The sequence below is a fragment of the Gastrolobium bilobum genome, unplaced genomic scaffold, assembly GCF_033153095.1.
Source record: "Gastrolobium bilobum isolate Gb01-03AN ecotype WA unplaced genomic scaffold, APGP_CSIRO_Gbil_v1 utg220135, whole genome shotgun sequence".
In the NCBI taxonomy this organism is placed as follows: domain Eukaryota; kingdom Viridiplantae; phylum Streptophyta; class Magnoliopsida; order Fabales; family Fabaceae; genus Gastrolobium; species Gastrolobium bilobum.
In genome coordinates, this window is record NW_026897334.1 from 17,190 (window position 1) to 30,226 (window position 13,037).

General features: G+C 34.6%; 2 pseudogenes; both read right to left on the reverse strand.

Moving 5' to 3' along the window:
- Positions 1 to 6,318: 6,318 nt before the first annotated feature.
- On the reverse strand, positions 6,319 to 8,310 carry LOC133306103 (GBF-interacting protein 1-like; annotated as a pseudogene).
- Positions 8,311 to 9,966: 1,656 nt separating this feature from the next.
- On the reverse strand, positions 9,967 to 11,648 carry LOC133306105 (uncharacterized; annotated as a pseudogene).
- Positions 11,649 to 13,037: the final 1,389 nt, after the last annotated feature.

Below are 13,037 nucleotides of genomic sequence, written 5' to 3' on the forward strand. Positions count from 1 at the left end.
GTTTAAAAAAATTAATCATAAAACTTCTGAAGGCCATAACTTTTGACTCAGGTATCCAAATCAGGTCATTCTTTTTTTGATTCCACATAACTTTTTGAGATTTACGCAAAGACATGTAATTTGACATATTTTATTTCTCACAAACACAATTTAAATTTGCAAGAATGGTAGTATAAGAGCGGTTAAACCCAAAAGCCTCTAAGTTCTGGATTTGTGATTTAATATAAAAAATAAATAAAATTTTGATTTGTGATTTTAATTTTTTTATAATAATTTTTTTATTATAACAAAAATTTGGTTTGGGATTTAAATTAAAAATAAAAATAAAAATAATTATTAATAAGGAAAACAAAATAAAGATTTGATTTGTGATTTAAACTAAAAAATCAATTTGAAAAATCTTTAGAAATAAAGGAAATAATTAAATAAATATTCTAAATCTCTAAGGAAGAAGGATATTATTTTCGCAATTAAAGATTAATGCTATAAGCTTCTGGGTTATAATTTGTGTTCTGAAATTAATTATGACTTATGAATGTTTTTCAAAAATAAAATTACCTAAATTAGGCATGAATGCCTCTTGATTGAAACCCAATTTAGACGTCAATTGTGCACACGTGTTGACATGTGGAACATTCTTAAATTCAGTAGCCTATGAGTTCTGGATTTGTGATTTAATATAAAAAATAAATCATTATTTGATGGGCAAAAAACATTAAAGGCATTTAAATAATTAATTTAATGCTTTTTAATAAATTAATTATATATTTATTACAGTTTTGAAAATAATTACACATCTATCGCACAATATGACGCCCAATTTGGGCATCACTAAAGACGCCTAAATTGGGCGTCACTCAAGAGGCAATCACGCCTAATTTAGGCGTCACTCATTGTTGACACGTGTCATATTTTTTTTCCAAAAAAAAAAGTAATCATAAAATTTCTGAAGGAGACTCGGGTATCCAAATCAGGTAATTCTTTTTCTGATTCCACATAATTTTTTGAGATCTACGCAATGACATTTAATTTGACATATTTTATTTCTCACAAACGTAATTTAAATTTGCAAGAATGATATTATAAGAGCGGTTAAACCCAGAAGCCTTTGAGTTCTGGATTTGTGATTTAATATAAATAAATAAATAAAATTTCGATTTGTGATTTACATTTTTTTTATATTAATTTTTTTATTATAACCAAAATTTGGTTTTTGATTAAAAATAAAAAAAATAAAAATTATTATTCATAAGGAAAACAAAATAAAGATTTAATTTGTGATTTAAACTAAAAAATCAATTTGAAAAATCTACAGAAATAAAGGAAATAATTAAATAAATATTCTAAATCTCTAAGGAAGAAGGATATTATTTTCGAAATTATAGTTTAATGTTATAAGCTTTTTGGTTATTATTTGTGGTCTGAAATTAATTATGACTTATGAAGACAAAAAAATTAATTTAATGCTTTTAAATAAATTAATTACGCATTTATTACAATTTTGAAAATAATTACACATTTCTTGCACAATATGACGTCCAATTTGGGCGTCACTATAATAGCCATAACCTAATTAATTAGCAAATTACATGTAATTAAATAATTAAGCATGTTTTAGTGAGTAAAATTAAGTATAAGGCTTAATGAAATGAATCTGAGTCACTTTGAAGTTAAAAAGTATACTCAGTGAAAATTAAGGGGTATAAATGGGTGTAGGCAAAAGTACCCAAAATATAAAAATAAAAGTGGAAATATTCCTAGAATAATATTCCAGACTTTTGGGTGAAGTTTGGTAATTATTGGAGTTAAATAGATAGACGAACCAATACCCGCTTAAAGTCACTTAACCTATGTTAAGTTACTAAAACACAAAAAGAGCCCCAAACCCCCCAAGAAACCCGTCGACCTGCAGAGGAGAAAGAAAGGGAAGAGAAGAAGAAGAATGAGAGGGAAAGAGAGAGAGGAGATCATAGAGTGAGCAAACCTTGGCCAAATCAACCCCTTCCAAAGCCTAAACCACTTAGAATCTTCTCCTCTTTCATAATCCAAGCTTAGTTCTTAGTGGGGAGCTTTGTGTGGTGAGATATTGGCTCTCAAAAATTCGCCCATTTGGTGAAATTTGGGGTTTTGGGAGTTTCTACCTCCATGGAAGCTTGAGGAGCCATCAATCCTTGGTTGTGTGACCATTGGTGGTAAGATTCTAACCCTTGAACCATGTTTTCTTGGAAATTTCATGATATAGGGTTTTGAATGAATAGTGTTATGGGTTTTGTGTGAATTTGAGCAAATTGGCTATGTTGTGGTAGAATTGAGACTTAGTACATGTTGAAAAAAATGCTAGGAATGTCATTTAATCGGTAAAAATGAGCCTAGTTAGTTAAATGACTATACTTGGTATATTGCAAGATTATCATGCTTGTTGAAGAGTTTTCTTGCAATTGTGATCAATGGTTTGACTTGGTTGATTGATGATTGTGTCCTTGTGATGTCTAGGATTGAGACATTTGGACCAACCGTGAGTGATCAACCATTGGAGCAAGCTATGGAGCTTGATTAGCTCTTTGGAATAGGTGAGCTCATGCTAAGTTAATATGTAAAGTTGATGTGGTAGTAATGGATATAAGTAAATATTCATTGGATAGTATGATTGATGCTATGGCACCTTGGTGTAGGTGAGTTACTTGTAAGTCATTGTTGAAACCAAAGTTGATTGGTTGCTGAACCGTTGGTGGTGAACAAAGGTTGAACGGAAGCTTTGAGGTAAGCCTTCGGACCTTGGGTGTAATTCCCTTGATTGTTCCACCAAGCCTTGAAAGGGTAGTGGTGAGTATAGTGTATATAAATGCAATAAAATAGTGTAATGCTTTGTTATACGTATGTGTATGCATTTGGTGTGGCATAGGATGGTGTTTCCCTATGTTGGTATGTTGCATGACGATGCGTAAATCATACTCAGTAGTTAGCTGGCCAGTAGGACTATTTGCATCTGAGTTTCCTTAGGACAGCTTGAAAGCTCGAGGGATTTCTCCTGGAGATGTTATTGCACTTTGCATAGATATGTATTTACTGCATTATTATTGTTATTGCTATTACACTGATATGGAACTGTGGGGTGGAGAGATGCTCCAAGGACCCCTGGTTTACTGGATATATTCGTATATCTCACCCCGTGTTGTGGGGACCCCCTTTCAGGTAAGGATGTTGCAGGAGCCACCAGTGGCAAGTGGCCATATCTGGATTAGCATATGCATGAAGTCTTGCAATTTTTAAGATTATACATGTTGTTTTGTAGCTCACATGTATAGAATTGTAATTAATAGGCAATGATAGATTTATGATTTGTATATTGGAATGGACTTAGCCTATGCTCATGCCTTTGGTCATCTCTTTAGTTGATGGGAGCCAAGGGAATGATCATAGTGTTTTGTAAGCTAAGTTCCATGATTTGTAATGAATATGTACTGTAAATGATGCCTACTTGAAATTCAATATATGCAAGCTTTTATGTATTGAGTTATTGAATTGGTTGGGCTGAGAAATCATATTAGGTACCTAGTTCTAAATTGGGAATTGTTGAGAAAACAAGGGTTATGCTGCCCAAATTTTAGTACAAGCCATGAGGAAAAGGGCATGCATGTCCCTTTAGATGTGTTTGTATTATGCAAGAACTAAGAACCATTTGTGGAGAGGAATTTATATGATAGATTTGGACCGTGGTGTATGTATGGAAGTTGTAGATATTTTTCCTAGCTTTCTATAGAGACCAATATTGTGTGAATTGGACAAGTACAACTCTAGTTAGAGGTAAAATACTAAGAATTGGTGAAACCTTCAGAGCTTTGGCGCACCTGGCGCCAAACTTGGCGCACCGCGCGCCATAGTGCTTGGAAGCTTCTGTTTCGTAGCGCAAATCACGCCGGCGTTGGCGCAAATCGCGCCGGGATCACCAGCTGGCGCACCTGGCGCCAACCTTGGCGCCTCCAGCGCCATAACGACCGGGAGCTTCTGTTTCGTTGGCGCCCGCAGCGCCGCAGCTGGCGCCGGTCGCGCCGGGATCAGCAGGATTCACGCGCTCGTTTCGTAGAAAACCCATAACTTGGGCTACAGTGCTCCGATTTGAGCGCGGTTTGAACCCACGCGTAGCTAACGAAGAGATCTACAATATAGTAGAAGTTGTGAAATAAATAAGAAGCAAATTAATGGTTTAAAAATGGAATAAGAACATGATGTTAAGCTTGGTTTATCTGATTCCGCAAGGTAATATGGTTATGATCACGCAATTGGATATTTTAAATTCGGCGTCGTTTTAAAAAGAAAAATTTATCTGGATTTTTAATTGAGCCAATGTGATTGTAACTGCGCTTAATATCATAATGCGATGTTAACAAACCGGTTCTAGAACGGGGTGTTACAGTCACTAAAGACGCCTAACTTGGGCGTACCTCAAGAGGCAATCACGCCTAATTTAGGCGTCACTCGTTGACACGTGTCATATTTTTTTTCCAAAAAAAATAATAATTTAATCATAAAACTTCCGAAGGCCATAACTTTTGACTCGGGTATTCAAATCAGGTAATTCTTTTTTTAATTTCACATAACTTTTCGAAATCTACGCAATGACATCTCATTTGACATATTTTATTTCTCACAAACACAATTTAAATTTGCAAAAATGATATTATAAGAGCGGTTAAACCCAAAAGCCTCTGAGTTCTGGATTTGTGATTTAATATAAAAAAATAAATAAAATTTTAATTTTTGATTTAAATTTTTTTTATAATAAATTTTTTTTATTATAACAAAAATTTGTTTTGTGATTTAAATTAAAAATAAAAGTAAAACTTATAGTTAATAAGGAAAACAAAATAAAGATTTGATTTGTGATTTAAACTCAAATATCAATTTGAAAAATCTGTAGAAATAAAGGAAATAATTATAAAAATATTCTAAATCTCTAAGGAAGCAGGATATTATTTTTGAAATTAATGATTCATGTTATAAGATTTTAGGTTATTATTTGTGGTCAAAAATTAATTATAGCTTATGAATGTTTTTCAAAAATAAAATTAACTAAATTAGGCGTGATTGCCTCTTGATTGAAACTCAATTTAGACGTCATTGCTGGCGTGTCAGGTGTTGACACGTGTCACATTTTTAAACTCAGAAGCCTCTGAGTTTTGGGTTTGTGATTTATTATAAAAAATAAATCAAGATTTGATGTGTGATTTAAATTAAAAAATAACAATTATTATTAATATGAAAAACAAAATAAAGATTTAATTTGTGATTAAAACTCAAAAATCAATTTGAAAAATCTGTATTAATAAAGAAAAAAATTAAATAAATATTCTAAATTTCTAAGGAAGAAGGATTACCTGATTTAAATTTAAATTATGTTTGTGAGAAATAAAATATATCAAATGAGATATCATTGCGTAGATCTCGAAAATTTATGTGGAATCAAAAAAAGAATTACCTGATTTGGATACCCGAGTCAAAAGTTATAGCCTTCAGAAGTTTTAAGATTAAATTTTTTTTTTGGAAAAAAAATATGACACGTGTCAACAATGAGTGACGCCTAAATTAGGAGTGATTGTCTCTTGAGTGACGTCCAATTTAGGCGTCTTTTGTGATGCCCAAATTGGGTGTCATATTGTGCAATAGATGTGTAATTATTTCTAAAACTGTAATAAATATATAATTAATTTATGAGTAAACACCCTTTTTAGTCCCTGACAATATCTTTTTTTCCCTGGCAAAAAAAAATTAATCCCTGAAAGTACAAGAAAAGGGCCGACTCTACATATTTGGGAGTTGACATAACGACTAACATGGCCCATTTTTTGTAATTTGGGCGTCATATTGTGCAATAGATGTGTAATTATTTCTAAAACTATAATAAATATATAATTAATTTATTAAAAAGCATTAAATTAATTTTTTTTGCCTACACACTATACTTGAAATATTTACCAAGCACGACAAATTGAAAAGACTTATTTATATCAGAAGCAATATGTGTAACAGGGGAGGTAACAGACCAACACAATTCAATTATTTATTTAAAACAGTATTCACTAATTTTGCAATTAAATCCGAACAAAGAACCACAAAATAGTTCCATAACAGAAACAATATGACAACTAGCATATGACTAAATCAGCTAGATATCATTCATTGCAATTTACTCAGTTTACAAGGTTTCACTCAGCACAAAAATTAAAGATTGAAAATTTATCTCAATGCCTCTGCGATTTTTCTATATCTACTTCAGTCCCTTATACACAAAGGGTTAGATTCCACTTTTTTTTATCCCGTTCAGAAATTTGTTGTCCAATTCAGGTGGCTCAATTGGGGCAGCTGATATCCACCAACCTGTGCTCCAGGAGCAGCTGCAGCCACCCCAACTCCAACGTTATTGCCAATTGCTGGTCCTAGATGATGATGACTAGCAATAGCAGCTGGCTGTGGAGGAGTATGATACATACAAGGGAATTGCATGTGTGAAGACTGAGCTGCAGCTGCATTGAAGGAAGCATGACCGGTGTGCGAAGGCATGTACGCTGCATGAGGCGTTTGCCCCTGCAAGTTATAGTATGGAGTAGATTGAATGCCAGGATGATCCCTTGGATTCTGTAACCAGATTTCTGATATCTCAGCCTGAGGATTTTGGACATAGAGATTATCTTTGTATTTGACTCGAGATGAATCTTCTAAAGTCGTTGCACCCCAAACCACACCAGGAGATATCATGGCATGGCCAGTTGGATTACCAAAATTTCCAAACCCTGTAGGGCTTCCAGCAGGGACAGGCTTGAACTGCTGAACTCCATATTTAAGGTTGTTGGCATTAAGATGGGAACCACCTCCAGGCATCAACAAGTAACTGTTGCCATTTGTTGGGTGAGGATAGGGAGCATTACTTGAATATCCAGGCATGGCCATAGGTGGAACAGAGACCGGGGACAGAAACTGATGATATGGCATAAGGTTCGCAAAATGTGAAACATGAACTTGTGGATACATCTGAGCCACAAGAGGTTGCTGTTGCACCATAGCAATGGAGGATGCAGGAATACTATTGCCAGGATAGGAGCTCAAACCCTCCTGAAAAGATAACAAACCCTGCCCTCTTAAAGTTTCATCCCACAATGTTGGTCTGAAATAAGGAATGTCATAACCAGTTGGAGGATCGTATGCCGAGAAGCCCGACATATCATGGGAATCTTGCTGCTGTGACTCTGAAGGTGCATAGGACGGACTTGTATCACGTACCAACCCAATACTGGCATAACTGTCCAGATTCTGAGGGCTTGAGGAGTCTTTGATATCAGGCAATTGTTGCTCAGAAGTAGCACCAGCTGATGCTGGAGAGTTTGACCCAGTACTTGTAATATTGTCATCCCGTAAGTCTATCTGTTTGCTCCCAGGAACATCATTAGTGGACAACTCTGGAGCAGATACTGTCAAGCTTGCAGTCGATTCTTCATTTGATTCAGCAGCTTCTATTAATGGATACTTCATTTCATGCATCTAAGAATCAAGTTGTATCCCAATGGTACCAAAGATCAGCTGATAACGATCAGTTTCCGTAACTCGAATATGCTGTGGTATGATGACATTTTGGGTATCATATATATATAATTGGGAAATTTTATCTTGAACCTCTGCAGCGTCTGATTCTATATCTATAGAATTTTCAGCTGGAGGTGAAGCAGCTTTTTTAGGAGTTCCAATCACTCCAGGAGTATTGCTGTTAGACTTCTGACTTGATTTAGGTTTCCACTCTTTATTCTGCTGGGAAACTCTCTGATGTCCCGCGAGTTGTTGATGTGGCCTACTATTATATTGATTGTTCAAGGACGGCCTACTAACTGTCATGCCAGGGAATGAAGGTTCAGTTACATTAGTTCGACTAAATTGTTCAGTCTTCGAGATGGCACCAATTGATTGAAAAGTGTTCCGAGAATAGTTTATTCTTCTAGGAACATTACGTTCAGATGGGATATGAGATTTCATTCCTTGACCAACATTCTCAGAATGCCTCCTTGGGTCAGCTGAACCTTTGTTCCCAATATTTCGAGGCTCCTTCTTTCTGTCTCTCCTTCTCGTTACCTCATGGAATGGATCTTGGTTGAGCAATTTCAGAGTGGCTTTGTTAGGATCCATGTTTGTTTCCTTAAGGGCTACATAGATATCAGCATCAGAATGATTCCCCACGATTTCCTTGATGGATTGGATGGTTTTGCACACTATAGTTGAGAGTATTTGTGTGCCAGCTCCACCTTCAGTTCTGGAAACAGGGACCATTCCACCCAAAACTGAGAAGAATCCAGATAATCAAACACCAACACAAAGGTTAAAAATTAAGATGAAAAAGAAGAGAAGGGCAAGGGAAGATTTCTTGGTTTTCTTCTTCTCAATCGAGGAAAATAAAACAAAAAGACTAAAGAAACAGAAAGCGGTTTGAGGGAAAAGAACAGAAGCACCAACAGAGTGAGGGTTCTGAAAACGTTTGACAATATAACCAATGTGGGAGTGCCTAAGGGCAGGAGTAATTCTTTTTTTATATACGCCATATCCTCAATGAAATAAAAAAATAAATAAAATTTAAATTTTTGATTTAAATTTTTTTTATAATACATTTTTTTATTATAACAAGAATTTGGTTTGTGATTTAAATTAAAAATAAAAGTAAAAATTATAGGTAATAAGGAAAACAAAATAAAGATTTGATTTGTGATTTAAACTAAAAAATCAATTTGAAAAATCTGTAGAAATAAAGGAAATAATTATAAAAATATTCTAATTCTCTAAGGAAGCAGGATATTATTTTATTTTTGAAATTAATGATTCATGTTATAAGCTTTTAGGTTATTATTTGTGGTCAAAAATTAATTATAGCTTATGAATGTTTTTCAAAAATAAAATTAACTAAATTAGGCGTGATTGCCTCTTGATTGAAACTCAATTTAGACGTCATTGCTGGCGTGTCAGGTGTTGACACGTGTCACATTTTTAAACTCAGAAGCCTCTGAGTTTTGGGTTTGTGATTTATTATAAAAAATAAATCAAGATTTGATGTGTGATTTAAATTAAAAAATAACAATATTATTAATATGAAAAAAAAAATATTTAATTTGAGATTAAAACTCAAAAATCAATTTGAAAAATCTGTATTAATAAAGAAAAAAATAAAATAAATATTCTAAATTTCTAAGGAAGAATGATTACCTGATTTAAATTTAAATTATTTTTATGAGAAATAAAATATATCAAATGAGATATCATTGCGTAGATCTCGAAAAGTTATGTGGAATCAAAAAAAGAATTACCTGATTTGGATACCCGAGTCAAAAGTTATAGCCTTCAGAAGTTTTAAGATTATTTTTTTTTTTGGAAAAAAAATATGACACGTGTCAACAATGAGTGACGCCTAAATTAGGAGTGATTGCCTCTTGAGTGACGTCCAATTTAGGCGTCTTTTGTGATGCCCAAATTGGGTGTCATATTGTGCAATAGATGTGTAATTATTTCTAAAACGGTAATAAATATATAATTAATTTATTAAAAAGCATTAAATTAATTTTTTTTGCCTACACATATACTTGAAATATTTACCAAGCACGACAAATTGAAAAGACTTATTTATATCAGAAGCAATATGTGTAACAGGGGAGGTAACAGACCAACACAATTCAATTATTTATTTAAAACAATATTCACTAATTTTGCAATTAAATCCGAACAAAGAACCACAAAATAGTTCCATAACAGAAACAATATGACAACTAGCATATGACTAAATCAGCTAGATATCATTCATTGCAATTTACTCAGTTTACAAGGTTTCACTCAGCACAAAAATTAAAGATTGAAAATTTATCTCAGTGCCTCTGCGATTTTTCTATATCTACTTCAGTCCCTTATACACAAAGGGTTAGATTCCACTTTTTTTTATCCCGTTCAGAAATTTGTTGTCCAATTCAGGTGGCTCAACTGGGGCAGCTGATATCCACCAACCTGTGCTCCAGGAGCAGCTGCAGCCACCCCAACTCCAACGTTATTGCCAATTGCTGGTCCTAGATGATGATGACTAGCAATAGCAGCTGGCTGTGGAGGAGTATGATACATACAAGGGAATTGCATGTGTGAAGACTGAGCTGCAGCTGCATTGAAGGAAGCATGACCGGTGTGCGAAGGCATGTACGCTGCATGAGGCGTTTGCCCCTGCAAGTTATAGTATGGAGTAGATTGAATGCCAGGATGATCCTTTGGATTCTGTAACCAGATTTCTGATATCTCAGCCTGAGGATTTTGGACATAGAGATTATCTTTGTATTTGACTCGAGATGAATCTTCTAAAGCCGTTGCACCCCAAACCACACCAGGAGATATCATGGCATGGCCAGTTTGATTACCAAAATTTCCAAACCCTGTAGGGCTTCCAGCAGGGACAGGCTTGAACTGCTGAACTCCATATTTAAGGCTGTTGGCATTAAGATGGGAACCACCTCCAGGCATCAACAAGTAACTGTTGCCATTTGTTGGGTGAGGATAGGGAGCATTACTTGAATATCCAGGCATGGCCATAGGTGGAACAGAGACCGGGGACAGAAACTGATGATATGGCATAAGGTTAGCAAAATGTGAAACATGAACTTGTGGATACATCTGAGCCACAGGAGGTTGCTGTTGCACCATAGCAATGGAGGATGCAGGAATACTATTGGAAGCATGGGAGCTCAAACCCTCCTGAAAAGATAACAAACCCTGCCCTCTTAAAGTTTCATCCCACAATGTTGGTCTGAAATAAGGAATGTCATAACCAGTTGGAGGATCATATGCCGAGAAGCCCGACATATCATGGGAATCTTGCTGCTGTGACTCTGAAGGTGCATAGGACGGACTTGTATCACGTACCAACCCAATACTGGCATAACTGTCCAGATTCTGAGGGCTTGAGGAATCTTTGATATCAGGCAATTGTTGCTCAGAAGTAGCACCAGCTGATGCTGGAGAGTTCGACCCAGTACTTGTAATATTGTCATCCCGTAAGTCTATCTGTTTGCTCCCAGGAACATCATCAGTGGACAACTCTGGAGCAGATACTGTCAAGCTTGCAGTCGATTCTTCATTTGATTCAGCAGCTTCTATTAATGTATACTTCGATTCATGCATCGAAGAATCAAGTTGTATCCCAATGGTACCAAAGATCAGCTGACAACGATAAGTTTCCGTAACTCGAATATGCTGTGGTATGATGACATTTTGGGTATCATATATATATAATTAGGAAATTTTATCTTGAACCTCTGCAGCGTCTGATTCTATATCTATAGAATTTTCAGCTGGAGGTGAAGCAGCTTTTTTAGGAGTTCCAATCACTCCAGGAGTATTGCTGTTAGACTTCTGACTTGATTTAGGTTTCCACTCTTTATTCTGCTGGGAAACTCTCTGATGTCCCGCGAGTTGTTGATGTGGCCTACTATTATATTGATTGTTCAAGGACGGCCTACTAACTGTCATGCCAGGGAATGAAGGTTCAGTTACATTAGTTCGACTAAATTGTTCAGTCTTCGAGATGGCACCAACTGATTGAAAAGTGTTCCGAGAATAGTTTATTCTTCTAGGAACATTACGTTCAGATGGGATATGAGATTTCATTCCTTGACCAACAATCTCAGAATGCCTCCTTGGGTCAGCTGAACCTTTGTTCCCAATATTCCGAGGCTCCTTCTTTCTGTCTCTCATTCTCCTCACCTCATGGAATGGATCTTGGTTGAGCAATTTCAGAGTGGCTTCGTTAGGATCCATGTTTGTTTCCTTAAGGGCTACATAGATATCAGCATCAGAATGATTCCCCACGATTTCCTTGATGGATTGGATGGTTTTGCACACTATAGCTGAGAGTATTTGTGTGCCAGCTACACCTTCAGTTCTGGAAACAGGGACCATTGCACCCAAAACTGAGAAGAACCCAGATAATCAAACACCAACACAAAGGTTAAAAATTAAGATGAAAAAGAAGAGAAGGGCAAGGGAAGATTTCTTGGTTTTCTTCTTCTCAATCGAGGAAAATAAAACAAAAAGACTAAAGAAACAGAAAGCGGTTTGAGGGAAAAGAACAGAAGCACCAACAGAGTGAGGGTTCTGAAAACGTTTGACAATATAACCAATGTGGGAGTGCCTAAGGGCAGGAGTAATTCTTTTTTTATATATGCAATATCCTCAATGATATCTTTTTTTTTTTTTGGTAAGCAATCTCCAATGATATCTTATTTGATATATTTTATTTTTCACAAACATAATTTAAATTTAAATCAAGTAATCCTTCTTCCTTAGATATTTAGAATATTTATTTAATTATTTTCTTTATTAATACAGATTTTTCAAATTGATTTTTGAGTTTACATCACAAATCAAATCTTTATTTTGTTTTCCTTATTAATAATAATTGTTATTTTGTTAATTTAAATCACACATCAAATCTGGCAAAAAAAAATTAATCTAATGCTTTTTAAAAAATTAATTATGTATTTATTACGGTTTTAAAAATAATTACACAACTATTGCACAATATGATGCCCAATTTGGGCGTCAGTGAAGACGCCGAAATTGGACGTCACTCAAGAGGCAATCACGTCTAATTTAGGCGTCACTCATTGTTGACACGTGTCATATTTTTTTTCAGAAAAAAAATTTAATCATAAAACTTCTGAAGGCCATAACTTTTGACTCGGGTATCCAAATCAGGTAATTTTTATTTTTGATTCCACATAACTTTTCGAGATCTACGCAATGACATGTAATTTGACATATTTTATTTCTCACAAACACAATTTAAATTTACAAGAATGGTATTATAAGAGCGGTTAAACCCAGAAGCTCTAAGTTCTGGATTTGTGATTTAATATAAAAAATAAATATATTTATGATTTGTGATTTAAATTTTTTATAATAAATTTTTTATTATAACAAAAATTTGGTTTGTGATTTAAATTAAAAATAAAAATAATTATTAATAAGGAAAACAA